Here is an 18,809-nt window from a genome sequence, read left to right as displayed (position 1 = left end):
TCGTGGTTCATCGATCGCGACCCATCGGCTTTCAACAACAACCGCGGCCCCCTACATGACATTTATAGGGACAAATGTGACTAACAGTGGACTGGGCGACCTCCGCTCAGTTGGTGCCAATGTATACTGAGGATGCCACCCGCACAGGTTGCAAAAAGTCTATGTAATTTTGTTATATTTTTGTTGCATTAAGTCGGAGTAAATATTTTAGAACCCTTTTGTTCTGCCTGTATAATAATGACATCGTAAGAATTGGTAACTCCGCAAGATTCATAATATAAGCAGGCGGCACTGCGCTACTTCTCACCGCACGCGATGGTGCTGATAAATAAAAGATGCCAATCACACATTATCGATACTATCATGGAGTGCTGAAAGTTCTCTTCAAGATACACGTTGTTAAAACAAAGGCTGTTTTGTTCACATCCAAAAACCGAAGGATGGACGCTCAGACGGGTTAATACTATGAAAATTCATCTATTGAAACAGTGCCTTCTGTAAAGAGTCTCGGTGTTTTGTTTCAGGAACACATGTCCTGGAATGAGTACACTCAAATAATCGCAGGTAAAATTTTAGGAGTGCGCGGTATAGTCAATAAATGCAAATACTACTTGCCAAAAGAAATTGCCACGCACACTCGTTTCTTTCTATGTTTTCTGTTACCAGCCTATTGCATGTGTGCTACATCGTGGTCGTGGGTGGAGCGCATAGCATCCAAGAAGTACGCCAGCCGACGGCTGCCAGAACAAGAACCGTTGATTAGAGGCGGCAATGGTTTTTATAGCCACCGTGAAATCATATCATGTACAATCAGGTGCGACTGATTGCAAGCATAAACAAACGCTACCTCTAACAGTAGGCAGCCATGCGCGCGCACGTATAGCGCAATCCACTTTGCAGCAGCCCGTCCTTCTTACTGTGGATATAGGTGTACTGGTTTCTTAGCTCGCGTCGAACGCCGTAGCACAGGCGCAGCTGATTCTTCGGTGTCGGAGGCTTCATTAGGCTTGACTTGCGTTTCAGGTGATGACCCGGCCACTGTCTCGCTTGTTGCAGCCGCGGAGCCGTCCCTCAGACGAACGCGGTCCATGTGGCGCTGATGTAGCCCGGCTGATGTCTCGATGGTCATAATACGGGCGCCGTTCAGTTTGATTGTGCCAGGTAGCCACTTTTCTCCATCTCCTACGTTCCGGGCCCAAACTGCGTCGCCTGGACGAAATCTGCATGGCGTGTCTTCCTGCGAAAATAAAGGAAACGTCAACGGCGTATGAAGACACATGTCCAAACGAGAGCAAATCTGGTAGTTCAGAAGCCTCTGCGAAGGTGACTTGTCGCCTTGCGGTGTTCTTCGATAGTTAATGAGAAGCCTGGTCAGTCTTCAAGACAGGCTACCATGCGGAAGCTTCATGAGGCCGTCTTTGTACGTACGGCCATTTCTGCGAGCCCTTCCGATTGTGGGTGGTATGGTGCAGTCCGTAGGTGTTTCACGTTGTTTCCGGACAAGAACTTAGCGAACGTCTCCGATGTAAACTGCGTTCCGTTGTTCGTAACAATCGTCCTAGGAATGCCAAAGCGACTGAACATCTCACGCAGCGACGTGACGGTCGATTCAGCTGTGGCATGTTGCATAGGCACTGCCTCAATCCATTCGGAATGCGAGTCCAGTGCCACTAATATCATGACACTGTTAAGTGGACCGGCAAAATCGAGATGAATGCGGGACCAGCTTTCTTGAGTTGGCGGCCAGTTCATCGGTGTCTTCGCCGGAGGCAATGGCCTTGCTTGCACGCATATATCACAATTCTTACTCACCAGTTCGATTTCTTCGTCTAGTCCCGGCCACCACACATTTGTTCGCGCAACCGCTTTCATAGCCGACGCTCCCTGATGCGTCTCGTGCAGCACTTGAAGCGTCCTCTCGCGTGCAGCCTCGGGAATGACTATTCTATGGTCCCAGTAGATGAGGTCGTGCGCAACCGTCAACTCAAGTTTTCTTGCCCCGTATGCTTTCAAGCATGGTTCCACGTGTTTCCTTGCGGCCAACCCTTTTGTATAAACGACTTGACTGTTCGCAATACCTCGTCGGCTTCTGTCAATCGACGATGTTCGTGTGACGTCACAAGTGTGTCCTCAAGTTCCCGCAATGAGTGCACGTAATCAGGTATTTCTTCGGCGACATCGTCTGGGGTCGTGAGAGGAAGTCTGCTGAGGGCGTCGGCGTTTTGGTTGTCTCCTCCGGGCTTGTATTCTATCCGGTATTGGTAGGCTCCCAAAAGCAAAGACCAGCGCTGGATGCGAGGAGCTCCCATGACAGGTGTAGGGCGGTCTTCGCGGAACAACCCAACCAACGGCTTATGATCGGTTACCAGAATGAAAGGCAGCCCCAGCAGGTAATCACGGAACTTGGTTACGCCGAAAAACACCAAGGCCTCCGGCTCGAGCTGCGAATAATTCTGTTCCGCCTGGGTCAGTGTTCGCGAACGGAAATCCGGTTCGCGAACGGAACACGATGGGAAAGAACAGCTCCTATGCAATTCGGAGAAGCGTCACACTCGAGTTGCAACGGCGTGGTTGGGTCAAAGTGCATGAGCATTTTGGCATGTCGGAGGGCTTCCTCAGATTGTTCAAATGCCTGTTGCTGACTTGAAGTCCACTTCCACCGGCAATCCTTCTTCAGAAGGCCGTACAATTGAGCAAGCGTGGTTGCCATGCACGGGAGGAACTTGCTGTAATAAGTGAGCAGACCAATGTAAGAACGTAGCTCACTCACGTTCCTTGGACTTGGTGCCCTCATCACAGCTTCCATGTTCTTCTCCAGTTGATGAAGTCCGTAACTTGTGATATTGTGTCACACATGCGATACTTCCGTCTCCCTGAAGGAACATTTATCCTTCCGTATTTTTACGCCACATTCACGGAAGCGCTGGAACACAGCTTTGAAATTGCTTCCGCTGTCTGCTGTCCCTTCTGCCACCTGGACGTCGTCTATATATGCCTGTACGCCTCTTAGACCACCAAGGAAATTTTCCATAGTGCGCTGGAAGATAACCGGTGCGGACGACACCGCAGAAGGTAAGCGATTGAAGCAAAACAAGCCTTTGTGGGTACTGATGGTGGTCAACTTCTTTGACTCGTCATCCAATGGAATCTGGTTGTAGGCGTCCCGTAAGTCTACGGTGCTATACACGTCTCCCTTGTGCAGTGCTGCAAAAACGTCATCGATGACTGGAAGCGAATAGTGTTCAGTGACGCATGCTGCATTTACGGTGACCTTGTAGTCGCCGCATATCCTGACAGAGCCGTCTTTCTTCAGCACCGGCACAATTGGCGTAGCGCGTTCAGAGTGAGCGACAGAAGAAAGCACGCCAGACTTCACTAGCCTTTCCAGCTCTTCCGTAACCTTGTCTCGTAATGCGTACGACAGAGGTCTCGCTTCAAAAAAATTCGGAACGGCTTCTCCTTTCACGTAGAGGTGCATAGGCGGAACCTCGAACAGGCGCAGTTCTTCCTGAAAGCCGTCTTCATACTCAGACAAAATTGCTTCCAGCTCTTTGTCATCTCGTCTGCTGGCACTGCTCAGACTTAGAACAGGAGCACCCAGGTTGTTCAGGGCTCGAATGAGGTCGCGACTACATAAACAAGGCCCTCAATGACGAACTACGGTCATGGAGGCAGTCAGTGTCTTGCCGTTGTAGGAAATTGGCAGCGTGATCTTACCAGCCATAGGCAGCGGTCCCAGGTGATAGGACAACTTCAAGTCCGTCTTCTTGATTTCGGGCCACTGTTCGCGGTGCCTGTTGTACACGTCCCAGGGTATTACGCATACCGGCGACGCGGTGTCAATTTCCATAACTAGGTCAACGTCTCCACAGCGAAACTTACGTCGTACGGGACGAATGATTTCGTTGTCCGGCACCGACGCTTGACTTTTGCCGATTGTGACCAGCCGAGAAGTACACGCCTCGTTTCCTTCCGGGCTTCCGGTTAACGCAAAAGTGCTCTGTCTCCTGCCACTTGCCCTGCACGCTACGGATATATGGCCCTTTTTCCGCACTTGAAGCACTGGGCATTTTTGTACCGGCAAGCTTGATCCGAGTGGGTTTTGTTACCACACCTTCCGCAGTTTTCACTTTCTTGCTTTCTTGCGCATCGTATTGGCCGCCTGTCAGCCAACCTATGCAGTTCTGGTTCACTTTTCACGTCGACGTTCTTCATAAGCTTGATGCCTTGACCCGCCGCGTCTGATGCGAGCACCATGCTCTCGGCTTCTTTCAAGGTCAAACTTGAACGACAAAGTAGCACTTTCTGTAGCTCTGCGCTTCGGATTCCGCATACAATCTTGTCCCGCAGCATTCGGTCCAACATGTCCCCAAAGTTGCCCTTGTCGGCAAGTCGACGGAGCTCGACGATGACCTGCTGGGCAGATTCGTCTTCATTTTGGACGAGAGAAAAAAATCTGAAGCTCTCTGCAATTTCGTTCGGCTGGGGATCATAGAAGCCTTGCAAAGTTCCCACCGCTTCCTTGTAGGTGAGCTGGTTCACCTTACGCGGAGCGCACCGCCCACTGAGGACGTCAATGGACCGTGATCCGAGAGCCGAGAAAAGAAGCGCTCTCTTCCGTGCGTCTTCCGCGATGTTGTTCTCTTCGCAGTAGGACTACATGCGAATGACGTACTACGTCCAATTGTCCTCGCCATCGTCAAACGGTGGTACTTGGTACGCCATTGCAGAAGCAGCGAAGCCCTTGGACTTACGTTGGTGGGTTTCTCGTCGCCATTGCTACATCTTGGTCGTGGGTGGAGCGCATAGCATCCAAGAAGTACGCCAGCCGAAGGCTGCCAGAAGAAGAACCGTTGATTAGAGGCGGCTATTGTTCTTATAGCCACCGTGAAATCAAGTCATGTGCAATCATGTGCGACTCGGTGCAAGCATAAAGAAACGCTACCTCTAACAGGAGGCAACCATGCGCGCGCACGTATAGCGCAATCTACTTTGCAGCAACGTGTAACTGCTGCCTTGCGCAAAGCGCGCCACATTGTCTGGGAGGATTCCAGATTGTAGTGGATCATTTCATTAGGATTGCGCACATGACGCAAGTAGTCAAGATTATTCTAGAGCTTGCGCGACCACCAGTGATAAGGCTGGAACGTTCAATGCGTGATTCATAAAAGACGGAGCATCCCACCGAAGTTCAGTTTTATCGACGGCCGACGCTTTGTTCGCCGTTCTCAGTGTACAGTGCGTATTGCTGTAGTTTGACTTTCCGTTTCCCGCCACAAGTTCGGCCAAATAAATTTTCATCTTGGACACGCCGAGTGCTTCCTTCGTCGACGTCACGACCCCGTGTCAGTATTAAGCTGCTTATTTATAACAGCCTATTCGCATCGCATATAAAATATATTGCTACTTAGTGTGGGCTATGACGACGCTTACGAACATAAAAACTCCTCCCATAATTAAGAAAAAAGTGATCCGTACTATCATGAACGCGCCACATTAGTCACACTGAACCATTCATTACTTGAACAGAAACTTGGGCTTGGTTCATCATTGTGAAGCATAAACAGTGCTAAAAACGGACGAGGACCAAGGAAGACGACATGTCGTGTTCTCCTTGGTCCTCGTCCGTTTTTAGCTCTGTTTCTCCTTCACAATGAGGAACCATTCTATCTGCATTGGAATTACACCGCTTCCATCACTACACGAAAAGACGCTGTCTAAACGCTATCATGCTGTTGTCGCTAAGAGGAACACTTTCTTACGCAACCTTTCTTGTCTAGTAGAAAATAAAAGCTACGCATGACTGGCTAACTGAAGAACGGGAACTTCCGCGCGCACGAACTTACTATGGTAAACAGATGTTATGCTACTTATTTCCATGCCGTTTAATCAATTCTTCTTAGCATGTGCGTTTTCCTTGCTCACGAGAAAGACGCTTGCGAACAATTCGTTTACAAGCATTTCGTTTCTTGCCGTTATGATTGTTTACATTTTTTGTCCATAATTAACTTCTATTGTTTGTGCGTATTATGACAACATATGTTCCAGCAAGTTTACATTGTATGAGCTGCAATGTAATAAGACTGTTACATTTTATGTTGAGATGCGTTTCTCATGTACAATAGCATTACGTTATGTGAAAACATGTGTATTGTTTATGTTACATTTGATTCCTTTCGTTTTGTTTTTCTTTGTATTTGTCGGAGTAAAAGGACGATAGTATATTTCTTGCTGTTCCGCGTTCATGTTGCTTTTTGTTGGTGCCAAGTTGAAGGGACCATGGGCCTCGTCAAGCCGTTTTGTGGCTTTTAGCTCACGGCTCTCAACATGCGTATTAGTCGAAAGCTGATGCTCAAATAAAATGACCCTCATTCTGAAACTAAGGGCAGCAGCCAGTGAAGGCACCCTTGTTGTACAAAGAAATGCAGAAGAACCTCCACTGCCGCCGACGATGTTTCAGCAATCATCAGGCACCAGCTCGCCGCCTACAACACAGCTCTTTCATGAGAGCACTTCTTCGCCGAAGCAAGACAACGAATCGACAGCGGGACACCTTGAATTTTCCAGCGCACTCACGAGGATACAAAAAAAATATGGCTGTTCCCCTTTCATAGGAATAGGTATAACACGAAAGTAAAACGTGTCTTCACAGGGGTAATTGAGCTTTATTCTGCATTGTTTCGCCACAAGGGCGAAGGAAGATGCAATGAACAAACTGTAATGACACGTGAAGAACCGCAAGCAGCTCGAAATTCACAGCGCACTCTAAAAAAGGGACGCACGAAAACATTATGAACAAGAAGAGCGCGAACTAACAACTTTCAAGATGGTTACTTCTTTGTGTATGAGCAGCGCGCTCTTTTCGGAAACGCGGCCGCTGCAGCGAGCGAAGTGGCCTTCGCGCTCTCTGTAACGTCAACGGAAACCTGCTGTGGAAGCGCAAGACGTACAAACCGCCGCCGTCACGAGATAAGCGCGCGAGCATGAGAGACACCCCCGTAGAGGCGCGCTCGCATCGCAACGCGCGGGATGACGAGCTTTAAAGCCCGCCTTCCGTGCCCTTCGCGCCATCTCGCTAATTAACAAGAACACGCTGGAGTCACCAGCTCTGAGTACCGCCAACGGTAAATGGTGTATAAAAAAGCCGCACCTCCCCGAAGGGGATCGTGAGGAAATGCGAATGCATTTGGGTGCACCCGCTGAGTGTGCGATTAATTTATGAAGAGAGACGAGAGTGTGCACGTAGAGGCGTAATGCTCGAGTTGCATTGTGTTACACTTCGTCCTAGTGGTGTTGTTGCCGCGAGAGATTCGACTTCACCGACTTCTATCGCTATCAAGACACCAAAGCGCGCGCTCCCTGCATGATATATATAGGTCCGAGCGCGTAGAGGAGGAGCGCCCGAGCTCTCACTCCGCCGAGCGAGCTCCGCGATGCGAGCGCCCTCACCGGGACAACTCCTCCTCTTGCTTACCCTCCGCATGGCCTCCGAGATTAGCCGGCGGCGCGCCGTTGCTACGGCCGTTCCATTCGCACGCAGAGCGCGTAATCGGAGAAAGCGGGTTAACGACTCCAGCCGCCGCACCGCGGCGCGCGCTCCCCATGGCCCGCTTCCCCCAACCATGGCCTCCGAGATTAGCCGGCGGGGCGCCGAGGCCATGCCCCGACGCAGGCAGGCGCGGAGGGCGAAAGCTCGGCAATCGCAGCCGCTGTGCGACGCGTAATAGAAAATTGCAACCCACATATGCGCAGACTAAAGGAAAAATGTCGCTTACTGGTGCTATTGCCTCTTCAATTCTGACGCATACTTAGGACTGCGGGGAGAGGCACATCGCCACAAGACCGTTCGCTGATGCCATACGTTACGTTTTGCTACGCGCTGGTATTTCTCTCGGGGACGGTTTGTAGCAAAAAACACACACACGGAATAGACACGAGTGGTGATCGGTCGCCTCGCGTGTTGTACTGTGAGGCGACCGGTGAGTGAGGGACATGAGGCGACCTTAATACAGTGTTCTGGGTAGAGCTGTGCATAACAGCCTGCAATGCATAAGGTTTTTGACATTATGTATGGAATTGAGGTGAATGTAGTAACCTCTTTAGTGTACGTGCTGGACAAGCAAGAAAGGTGTTTGATGCACCAAAGCCACAGCCTGGATGGGGGAGGGGGTGGGGGGCAGACGAAATCACTCTAGGATACAAGACACTTTATTTACAAACACAAGAGCCAGAGCTTTGATTTTCAGCATATACAAAAACAAACACAACTGAAACTCTGAGCACTTTTCTGTGAAGTGACTTGCAAGCAAGCTTTCTACGGTAGGCTGCTCGAGCAGTCACGGTGCCGCCCGCGTGAGTTAATAGCGGCCTTATGAACTTATCAAACACAACAGACACTGTGCTCGTCGCGTCGTCATCATTGATGGACAAATGAAAATGGTGCATTTCTCGAGTCGAGGGAACAGCAGTTTAGCCAGCTGTTGACGCACGTTGCTCTTTTTTATATGCGGCAGGGCTTAGAGTTACTGTATATGCTACCATTAGGCAGCAGAGTTGCGCATCTGTTTTCTAACGCCGCTAGCAACCATGCATTGCGGAGTAGTTGACGTTCGGGCCAATTTTTGTATTTCTCGACGCCGCCGCTGCAGCTCACTCAATTAACACTAGTCATCAACAGCCAATGTTTATCGCCGGCCTTCGACACGCCAGACATGTTTATCGGCGACGCGGTAGGCATGTCGCCTGCAAAAATGGAGTGCGACTTCACCGCATAGCTGTGGTTGCTAGTTGGACCTATGCGCTACTCTGCTACCTAAAGGTAGCATATACAGTGACTCTAGCAGGGCTATGTCAACAGCGTTCTTAACGGTCACAACGACAGTGAAAAATTCCGGCTTTGGGAAATTTAGCCCTCCCCTTTATTGCAGGCTAATAAGCCCCATCTGCGCCGGGCCGGACTGACTGGTGGAGGGAAGGGCAGAAGCTGCATATTTTCCGTTCCTCAACTGCTCTCGCCACGAACCCTGCTATGGTTGATGGTGGCCGCATCATTGAAAAATAACATACCTATGTTAGTATATGACATAAGACATTTTGCAATGCATAACCATTTGTCAAAGCAAAAAAAAACTGCCCTTCGCAGTAACACATAATAAAGGTGAGCAGCAATTTGTAGACAGCATGTACAAACATTTTTTGAGCATATAGGAAATTACCTGCAGTCCCTCAAAATGTTCAAATTTTGGGTGTTAAGCTATATACTATAACATCTCCGCCGTAAGAATTTCGCTTGAAGTGCGAGAGACAAACTATGTCTTCTAGCGCGGTAGCATACTAGCACTTATGGTGTTTGAGCAAAATAGAGTTATGCTGTAATGTAGCTGTCCCAGTACTTTCGTAGTTCGTGGAAATGATTTAAAAAATTACACCATTTCCCTCTAAAGGGGACGATGAGGCGATGCGAAGCCGGAGCACTTGCACGATCGCGTTCAGTTGGCGTTCGTTGGTATGCTACCGACCTCGCGTCGTGGAACGCCTAGGGGAACGCTACGCGCGTCTTGTCTTCCCTCTAGCCTGGCCGTTAATTCTCACAGGGCGAGCGGGGAACGCGGTCGACAGGCGTGCGAGAGGGCGCAGCGTAAGAGAGGAGAGAGAGGGGGAGGGGACGCGCATACGCTGGCGCTCATCGCGGCGTTGTACGGGAGAGAATTTCGGCATGTATAGCCCGCGTTTCAGAGGAAGGGTGGAGAGGGGTAGGGGAGAGGTGAAGTGGAGAGGGGTAGGGGAGGGAGGGGAGGGGAGAGGGGGAAGGGCACAGGCTGAGTACAGAGGGAAAGGGGAGCTGGCGAGTGAAGAGGAGGCGTCTGGAGAGGGTATGCGCATGCACAGTAAGGGTGGTCACGCCGCACACCACCAGCACCACCACCACCACCACCGGATTGAACTCCGCTATAAGATGCTTCGCATCTAAAATGCATACCTACGTGTTGTCACATTTCGCGACAACTTGGAAAACGCCGTTCGGCAAGCTTGCATTCAACCTAGATGAAATATTCCGCGGTAGCAGCCTCTGTTGCCCAAATCGGCTTTTAAACGGCCACTAAAGTTGCATGCAAAAGCAAGGAGTAACTTTTTAATAACGTACCTGAACTTATTTGTAGCTGCAGCAAGGCGTAGATGCACGTTTACTGCGTGCTACGTGCCAACACGGTTGATGTTGAGACTGAAATCGCACGCTGTGCCAAGCAGACGAGCCAAACGAGCGCCGCACGAGCCTTGGGGAAACATCGCCATCTCGCGGCGCCTTCAGGAGGCGACAAAATTACGCTTCTCCGCTGGGCAACGCGCCGAATGGGACGGCCGTAGCAACGGCGCGCCGCCGGCTAATCTCGGAGGACATGCCCTCCGCTGCTCTGCGATGCGAGCGCCATCACACTCCCGCGCGCTCCTCCTCTCCCTTACCCTCCGCCACTCACCACCTGCTCCGGTTGCTAGGCGCGGCGCAGCTGTTTCTAGGGGCGAGGAGGAGCGCGCGCGGAGAGATAACACCTGTGCGCACGCCGGCCAGGGACGCAAGACAACCCCCGACTAAGAAATGTATTCGCATTTAAAAAATTGAAAGACACTTTGCATATTCCGAAGTATGTTCTGCGAAAGCCTGTCCCCATTCCAGTGCCACCTACAACTGCTTCGCTGGCCTTGGTGCCCGGTGACACGTTAGCCCGCCGCATACGCATTCGCTCATTCTTCTTCTAGCGGTTGGTATCGGGGGAAACCACATTCTTGGGGCCAGGCCGGTAGCCAGGATTTTTTTTTTTGGGGGGGGGCACTTGCTGAAACCTTGACTATTAGAGAAAAACGCATATTTTCATTATTTATTTTTGGTAAAAACGCCTACTTCAAAATTTCGGGAGGGGGGGGGGCTAGCCCCGCCCTGGCTACGGGCCTGCTTGGGGCGCTTCTCCGAACCGCTTGCCGTGGAATCATCACCAGGCCGCTTGGGAGCCATCCGAGTAACTCGACTGTGGCAACGAGACTAGAGATGAGTCGCTAAGGAACGAGCCGGATCTTTTGAGCGGCTCTTTTAAGAGAACGAGTGATCCGCGGCTCAGTAGAAGTGAGCGCTGGTTCTTTGGGAGACGGCTCACTGAGCCAACTGAGCAGCTCACTGAGCCGAGTGAGCCAACTGAGCGACGGCGGTTCTCAGGTTCTCTTTCGCTCATTGAGCCGCGGCGGCGGCGGTTCCTTCTCGCTCCCTGAGAGGCGATTTTCTCTCGTTCGCTCTCGCTCAGTGAGCCGTGCTGAACCGTTGGCTGAACCAATTGAACCGCTCCGTTTGAGTTCGCGTTCCGCGAGAGAGGTACGCTGGGTTTCTGAGTGCGGCTTTCGCGCCATCTATTGGCGATGAAAGAAAACAACTTCCCTTTCCTTCTTGCTTCTAAGAGTCGCAACCTACTCGCCTTCGGCTTCCTCCGCGGATTCCCACCGGGCGCTATGTTGTTATTGCGATAAAAATTATATGGACACTCTCGGCTGATTTTTGCCGTCGCCGTCGCCACCGTCATGCGCCGTACATGTGTATGTCTATACATATAAATAAAAGCCACAAAGAAAATAATTCAGAAAAACTTTACGACGCGCGGAATCGAACGGGCGACCTCTCGCTTTTCAGCGCGTGGCGTTAGACGGTTAGGCCACCAACAGCACCGTCTTTCAGCCTGCTAACGGCGAGCTATTTATGTACACCATTTACTTCAGCCTGCTTTCTTAGTCACCACATAGATGGCACGCAGTCGAGGCTCCCGAGAACACGCGAGCCAAATATTATAGCGATGCGCACGGCCTGGAATTTACAATAAATTCTCAGTCAGCTGAAAATCGCTCCCTCTTCTCTCGACAAATGATGTATTAGTCCGCAATATATGACGCGATTGTCGGCAGTTCCACCATTGGCTGATGTTATAATCACGATAACACCCTCATTATTACTTTCGTTGTTAATTTTGAGTTCAATAAGTAGATAATATGTATGTTTATATTCTGTTATCGCGTTACAAACACCCAACAAACATTAATATTAGCACTTCCGGTCTCACCGACAGCTCGTCTGCTCGTAGTTGCGTGGTTCCGTTTTCTTCGCCATGCGCAGTGCCGAAAGCGTGAATATTTCTGTGCTTTTGACCATCGCCGGTTGCCTTTGAGAGTGGCAGCCGTTCGAGTGTTGCCTCGTCAGCTGGGAACTGCATCGTCGGCACGTTCTCACGACCGACCGAGGCAGCCGTGCAGCATGTCTCCGATAACAATGCTGGCGTCCGGTAATGGCGGCGCTTCGGGGTCGTCTGCCAGTGCCGTCTTACGAGGCGGTGTATCGGAGTATGGGCCGAAACCGATCTCAGCTGTCATTCGTTCCAAACGAGCGCGCAGGTTTGCTTCCATGGTTGGCAGAGCGATGAAAACACTACGGCGTTCGAGGTGCACACCCAACATTACCAAACCGACGCGCAGTTTTCAAGCACGCGCGATACACATCAGCTCCGCTCGACGAGAACGACGCAAGCCGACCGGAAGTGGCGGCACAGACCACGTGGTTGCGCCCAGACGTCAGAGAGAAAAAAATGAAGAAAAAATTTCCGCCGGCGCTCTTGGGCGGAGCCTCGCTCGTCTGCGCTCCCTCCCTCGAGTCGCTGCCTAGCTCTCCGTGCGCTCGCGGCGTTGAGTTGAGGGAGAAAGCTGCGGAACGTGATCTCTATAATTTGGTAACACCACTTAGACTTGACGGATTCGAAAAATTTTTGCGGCATATGACTCGTGAAGAGTCATACGTCAATAATGAGACTATTCCAATATAACTAAGAAAGGTGTTGCAGGGCCCCTTTAAAGATCGTCGCCCCGCTCCTGCGAACGCCGTTGCTCTTCGCCCTACAGGGCGTGGTCACCTTCGTGCGCTTATCTCGAAGAAAGAAGGGGGCGGCCGGGGGGGGGGGGGGTGTTGAGCGGGGGGTTGTATGTCTTGTGCTTTCCCCGCGATGTCCGCGCTGATGTCACAGAGCGTACAAAGGTCACTTCGCGCGCTGCAGCAGCCGCGTTTGCGAAAGGAGCGTGCTGTTCAAACAGAGATACGTAACAACTGTGAAGGTTAGCTCGCGCTCGTCCTGTGTGTACCTGTTCGTTCGTTTCGTGCGTCCTGCTTTATGTTTGAGCAGTGCGCTTCCAGTGTCGAGCTGTGACGCATGATAGTTCGCACTCGTCCTGTGTGCGTTCTTTTCGTGCGTCCTTTGGGCTCGAGCGACGCCGTGGCAATTTCGAGCTGCTTTCCGTTCTCTGCGTGAAATTCCAATTTATTGCTATCGCATTCATTGCTTCGCTGTTGCGCCGCAACTGTGACTTTCTATCCAAAGGCATGTACAGATGTTTCGTGGATTCACTTTTGGTTACTGGCCGACGGGAGACTCGCACTGCTCGCTCGCTGCGTGCGGTACGCGTGGCAGTTCATCGCGAGCTGGTGCAAGTCGTCTAAGACGAACAGATGAACTTAGTTTACGTCCTCGTTTTTATTAGTGTACTGTAAAATCCCGAGCAAGCACCTCCCCCCCCCCCTACGGTGAAGAGTAATCCGATGACATTTGTAGGGGGGGCCCTTGCTCGGTCATGGATTACAATTCAATATGGCGGCAGAAGAGCCGCTAAAAATAACGAATGCATATCCGTGCTTCTAATGCAATGCTTTATTAAATACGCATGCATTCACTGTTTTCATTCGCCTTTGTCGGGCGAATAAAAACAATGAACGAAACAGTGAGAATGGTGGGAGGGCAGGAGGGGACGCATATTTGAAGTGTCCTGAAGAAGGTAGGAGGCGCTTGCACGGGTAGGGGCGCTTGGTCGGGATTTCGCGACAGTAATGATAATGTCACCTATATAATCCATTCCAGTGCCTTTCTGAGCGTTCACTATTAGCACGTCAATAAAACAATATGTTGGGCTGAAACAGGACTTCACATAAGTCATGTGGATCTTACGAACTTTGTTGAAGTGTTTTATTTATTGTACTTGGGATTTTGTTTTGTATTTCACTTCATTTTGTATTGTATTTCATTGTATTGTACTTGACATGTTGTGTTGTGTTGCATTTCATTTCGTATTGCGTTTTTTAATTGTACTTGGTGTTCCTTGTGTATGGCGTTGCAGCGCCCTCATTTATAATTAGCGTGTGTATGTGAAAAAGTGAATAAATTCGAAAGAAAGTGTGCAGCAACCTTTGTTCTTATATTGATCGAGCACAGTTCACGACCAAGCAGTCTTACATGACCGGGTAACAGTGTGGAGGAAATCATGGTTTCCTAATGGTGCACTAATAATATTATCTGGGGCTTTACGTCCCAAAACCACGACATGATTATGAGAGACACCGTAGCGGACGGCTCATGAGATTTTGGCCAACTGGTGTTCTTTAAACGCGCGCTGACATTGTACAGTACATGGGCCTCTACCATTTCGCCTCCATCGAAATGTGACCGTCGCGGCAGGGAGCTCGGGATTGAGACCACGACCTCCGGGTCAGTATCCGAGCACAGTAACCACTACGCCACCGCGGCGGACCTGATGATACACTAGAGGGAAACCTGGCGCTACCTAGTGTCAATGGGCTTCAGTCACAGAGTTGTACTATTATACGAGTTGCGAAACCCAAACACGCCATTGGTGGAAACCGTAGGATTTTGTTATTGTCCCGTCATCTGTTGACCAAAAATAATCTAATAAATAAATGCTCGTAACAACGCGAGCAATGAGCGGCGTTGAGAAGCTTGCGAGAAGCGTACGCAGAGCGGCGTCACGCAGTCTTGGGTTTTGTATCACTGCTCCCAGATGGCGCGTCAATCTACTGATCCCCGCAGAACCGGCCATGAACATCTCCGGTGTTTCAGAACACGAAAAGTGAAAGGTGTGGTGTGAAACATTGGCTTGTCGAGGCTCGCGGAAGCACGTGGCGCTCAAGTGCTTCTGCAGAACTTTTTGCAGAGGGTTGCATGGGCGAGGGGGAGGCATTCATCAGTGACCAGCGCAGGCACCGTTTCTATAAATCTGCCTGCATAGAAAAATCCCCCGCACCTCCCCGAAGGGGATCGTGAGGAAATGCGAATGCATTTGGGTGCACCCGATGAGTGTGCGAATAATTAATGAAGAGAGACGAGAGTGTGCACGAAGAGGCGTAATGCTCGAGTTGCATTGTGTTACACTTCGTCCTAGTGGTATTGCTGCCGCGAGAGATTCGACTTCACCGACTTCCATCGCTATCAAGACACCAAAGCGCGCGCTCCCTGCATGATATATATAGGTCCGAGCGCGCAGAGGAGGAGCGCCCGAGCTCTCTCTCCGCCGAGCGAGCTCCGCGATGAGAGCGCCCTCACCGGGTACACTCCTCTGCCTTACCCTCCGTTGCTTCGCGATGCGAGCGCCATCACACGCCCGCGCGCTCCTCCTCTCTCTTACCCTCTGCCGCTCACCACCTGCTCCGGTTGCTAGGCGCGGCGCAGCTGTTGCTAGGGGCGAGGAGGAGCTCGCGCGGAGAGATCTGTGCGTACGCCGGCCAGGGACGCAGGACAACCCCCGACTAACAAATGCATTCGAATTTAAAAGTATTCGAAATTCCAGGAGGAGGAGGGAAGGAGAGTTCTCTCACTCTTGCCTCCTCTCCGTCTTAGTATCAAGTGAGCCGTTAAACTAGGGCGACCTAGAATAGGGGGAGTGTCCAAAGCGCCGGCTCCGGCGTGGGCCTTTTGCGGTGAACTGCCGCGCCGCGCCGCTGCTGCGCCGGACCCATTAAAGGGGCTTTAGGACCCGTGGGCTTTCCGCGCTCGGGAAGCGCGCGGAAAGCGACCGGCGTCTGCTAAGCGCTGTAGTTTTTTTTTGCGCTGAGTTTCCACCACGGAGAAAGAAGTATTTGAGGAGGAGAATCTCTAGGCCGCGGCAGCGAGCGAGGGCGGTGCGATTGGCCGTGAGATCGAGCGGAGTCGTCGCCTGGCGGCTACTGGCTGAAGCGCGCCTAGTGTGCATTGCTCCATGCGTCGTCTGCTAGCCGCGTTGTGTTTGCATGTGCGCGTACGTCATGCAGGGCCCCAAAGGCGGTTTGTTCCGTTGCGCTGGTGCAACTTTTACCGCTCGTACGTATGCCTAACACGATGTAAAGAAGCATTTGGCCTTGATCGGCTGTATATGTACTGTAATAGGTTCAGTGAGTGCACTTGTCGAGAGTGCTGTGTGCGGTCGTCGTACCGTCCGTTCACGAGAGTCATATCAGTGTAGGTGCCGCTCTGTGGTTCAAGCGCATTGCAAAGTGCACTCGACGTTGTCATAAAGATGAGAAGTATTAAATCTCATGTGAATATAGCCTTTTAGCGGCTCGGTGGTTAAAAAAAGGCTCTCATGCACTTGCGCGTTGTGGTTAGGTGTATAACTTCGGGACTGTCGTTTATAGGTTACGCGACGAGCTTTAGTTGTGTACGGTCCTGGTACCACTGCACAGAAATATTTCTGTCCTGTACGTCTGACACTTCGGTACTTAAATTGTCCCCTAAACAGAACAGAAAATGGTATGACACGGAAATCGCAAAACTGAGTTGCCTTGCGCAATTATAACTTGTGGCGAAATGTATACAAAGACACCCGTGTACTTGCAAGGTAGCTTATGCCTGTGAAACTTGCGCTTTGGCCAGTTCAGTGTCGAAGTGCGTCAGGCCTCAATCTCTTCCGCGAAAACCCTTAAGAAAAGACAGCGAGCGAGAAAAATATATTCATCAAGATCAGCAGTGGAGATAAACTCACTCGCGCATTTTCATCGCTTACGTGGCGAGTGAGGGCTCATAAAACGATACCCTTTACTATGCACCACATCATGCATACACACTTGCCGCGTTTCGGTGCACGTACGTGCCCTGCGGAACACTGAGAACTGTTCTCGCGGCCGTGTAAACACAATGGAACATGCGCGAACTACAAAAGGGCTCGGAGACTCTCGTTTAAACAGACTCATAGCCGAGCGCGAACAAACTTTGCATCCACAGCGCAGACGGTACATGAATGACAAAGAATAAATTTCATGAATTAATTTTCTTCTTTCTCGATTGATTATCGCTTAATTTTCCTGCGGAAGTGTACGAAAATCAAAGAACAGGGAAGCTTCCCCGAGCGTTCGCTTACTGCGACCGTCTTCGCGCTCGTAGTGCACAGCAGCAACAAGTATATAAACGCACACATTAGCCAAGTTATCGCTGACTACACACCATTCTTTCTCGTCTGCAAACGCTTGAATGCACCGTCGTCGAAGTGCTTGCTGCACACCATCGCGTACTTGGAAGGCGTCTTGCCGTTATGAAGCCTAACGAGCCACAGTCGGCGACGTTCCGCGTCGGTGGCATAAAATTGGAAGCTTATCCCTGGCTCTGTGCAGTATGTCCGGCATTGTGGCACCGAACAAAACCTCACCATCGATAACAAAGAGTTTTCGGCGGGCACGGAACACAAAATCACGATGTGAAAACAGAAGCCCCGTGCACTTCTGCACACACCACACGAAACCAGTATCCACACTAGCGGGGTGACGGTGCTGCCACCTATAGGTCGATCTCGCCGCGAATAGGGAACCCAAGCTCAAGTTTGCGGCGCGACGACAGCGCCGCGCTGCGGCTCTGGAGAGAAGCTCTGCTGCAACTGGGTGCATGCGCGGCCGGCTCAGCCTGTTTGTCGGCAGCGGGAACACGCGCGCGCGCACGTTCTCAGTCGGTGCGGGAAACTGGGGCGCCGTGCCGACAGCTTGGCCCGCTGAACCGAAAGGCTCGCAGTGCGAAGCTGCATTTCCACGTTGGCAGAAGCGACCTCGCGGAAGCGCAAGCGGAGAGAAGCTCTGCTGCAACTGGGTGCATGCGCGGCCGGCTCAGCCTGTTTGTCGGCAGCGGGAACACGCGCGCGCGCACGTTCTCAGTCGGTGCGGGAAACTGGGGCGCCGTGCCGACAGCTTGGCCCGCTGAACCGAAAGGCTCGCAGTCCGAAGCTGCATTTCCACGTTGGCAGAAGCGACCTCGCGGAAGCGCAAGCGAGGTCCGAAGTATTGCTGTTTCGTGGCCTGCCACATGCCACAACAGTGCAGACAACACCAAGGCACGCGATTCACGTGTGAAACTGTATCGGTTCTCGGGCACGTCGCAAGAGAAATAAAGGTGGCAAGCGGGGATAGCTGACAGCGCTGTCTCGCCTTCTATTATGGCTGTCCAAATTCAGCGCTTTCATTCGTTTCGACTACATGAATCAGTACGTAACTCGGCGCACGCACACAGCGACTACAGTAATGATTACTCGCTGTCTCCCGCATTGTGAAAGTCCAGTTACTGTTGCAGGTGAAACAACATTTCGTTTTTACTCCCCGTGTTCGTGAGACCTACCTGTCGTTGTTGAACGCTCACACTCGCGGTAAACTAAGCGTTGCGCAGTTGGTTGAATTCAATTGAACTCGGCACATTGTCAGAAGTTCGGCGCCTGCAACTCACGCTTCGGAAAGGCTGCTTTATCACGCCGGAACGGACGTCTGTGCATTTTCAGCAAGCTTTGACATCGTTCTTTGTTTTTTTTTCACTTCATTAGGGTGATATTCAAGCCGCTAAATATAACTGGCACTTTATACATGCTTTGCAATTGCAACCTTGAATTAACCACCTTCTGACTTTGTGCGAGTCTCTAGCCGCGTTCGCGCAGCAGTTTTTATACGCCTGTCAAGTCGATATGCTCATATAAATAGAGTGCAAGCATGACACGAGAGC

Source organism: Rhipicephalus sanguineus, chromosome 6 (genome assembly GCF_013339695.2).
Source record: "Rhipicephalus sanguineus isolate Rsan-2018 chromosome 6, BIME_Rsan_1.4, whole genome shotgun sequence".
NCBI lineage: Eukaryota > Metazoa > Arthropoda > Arachnida > Ixodida > Ixodidae > Rhipicephalus > Rhipicephalus sanguineus.
This window is presented reverse-complemented; position numbering follows the sequence as displayed.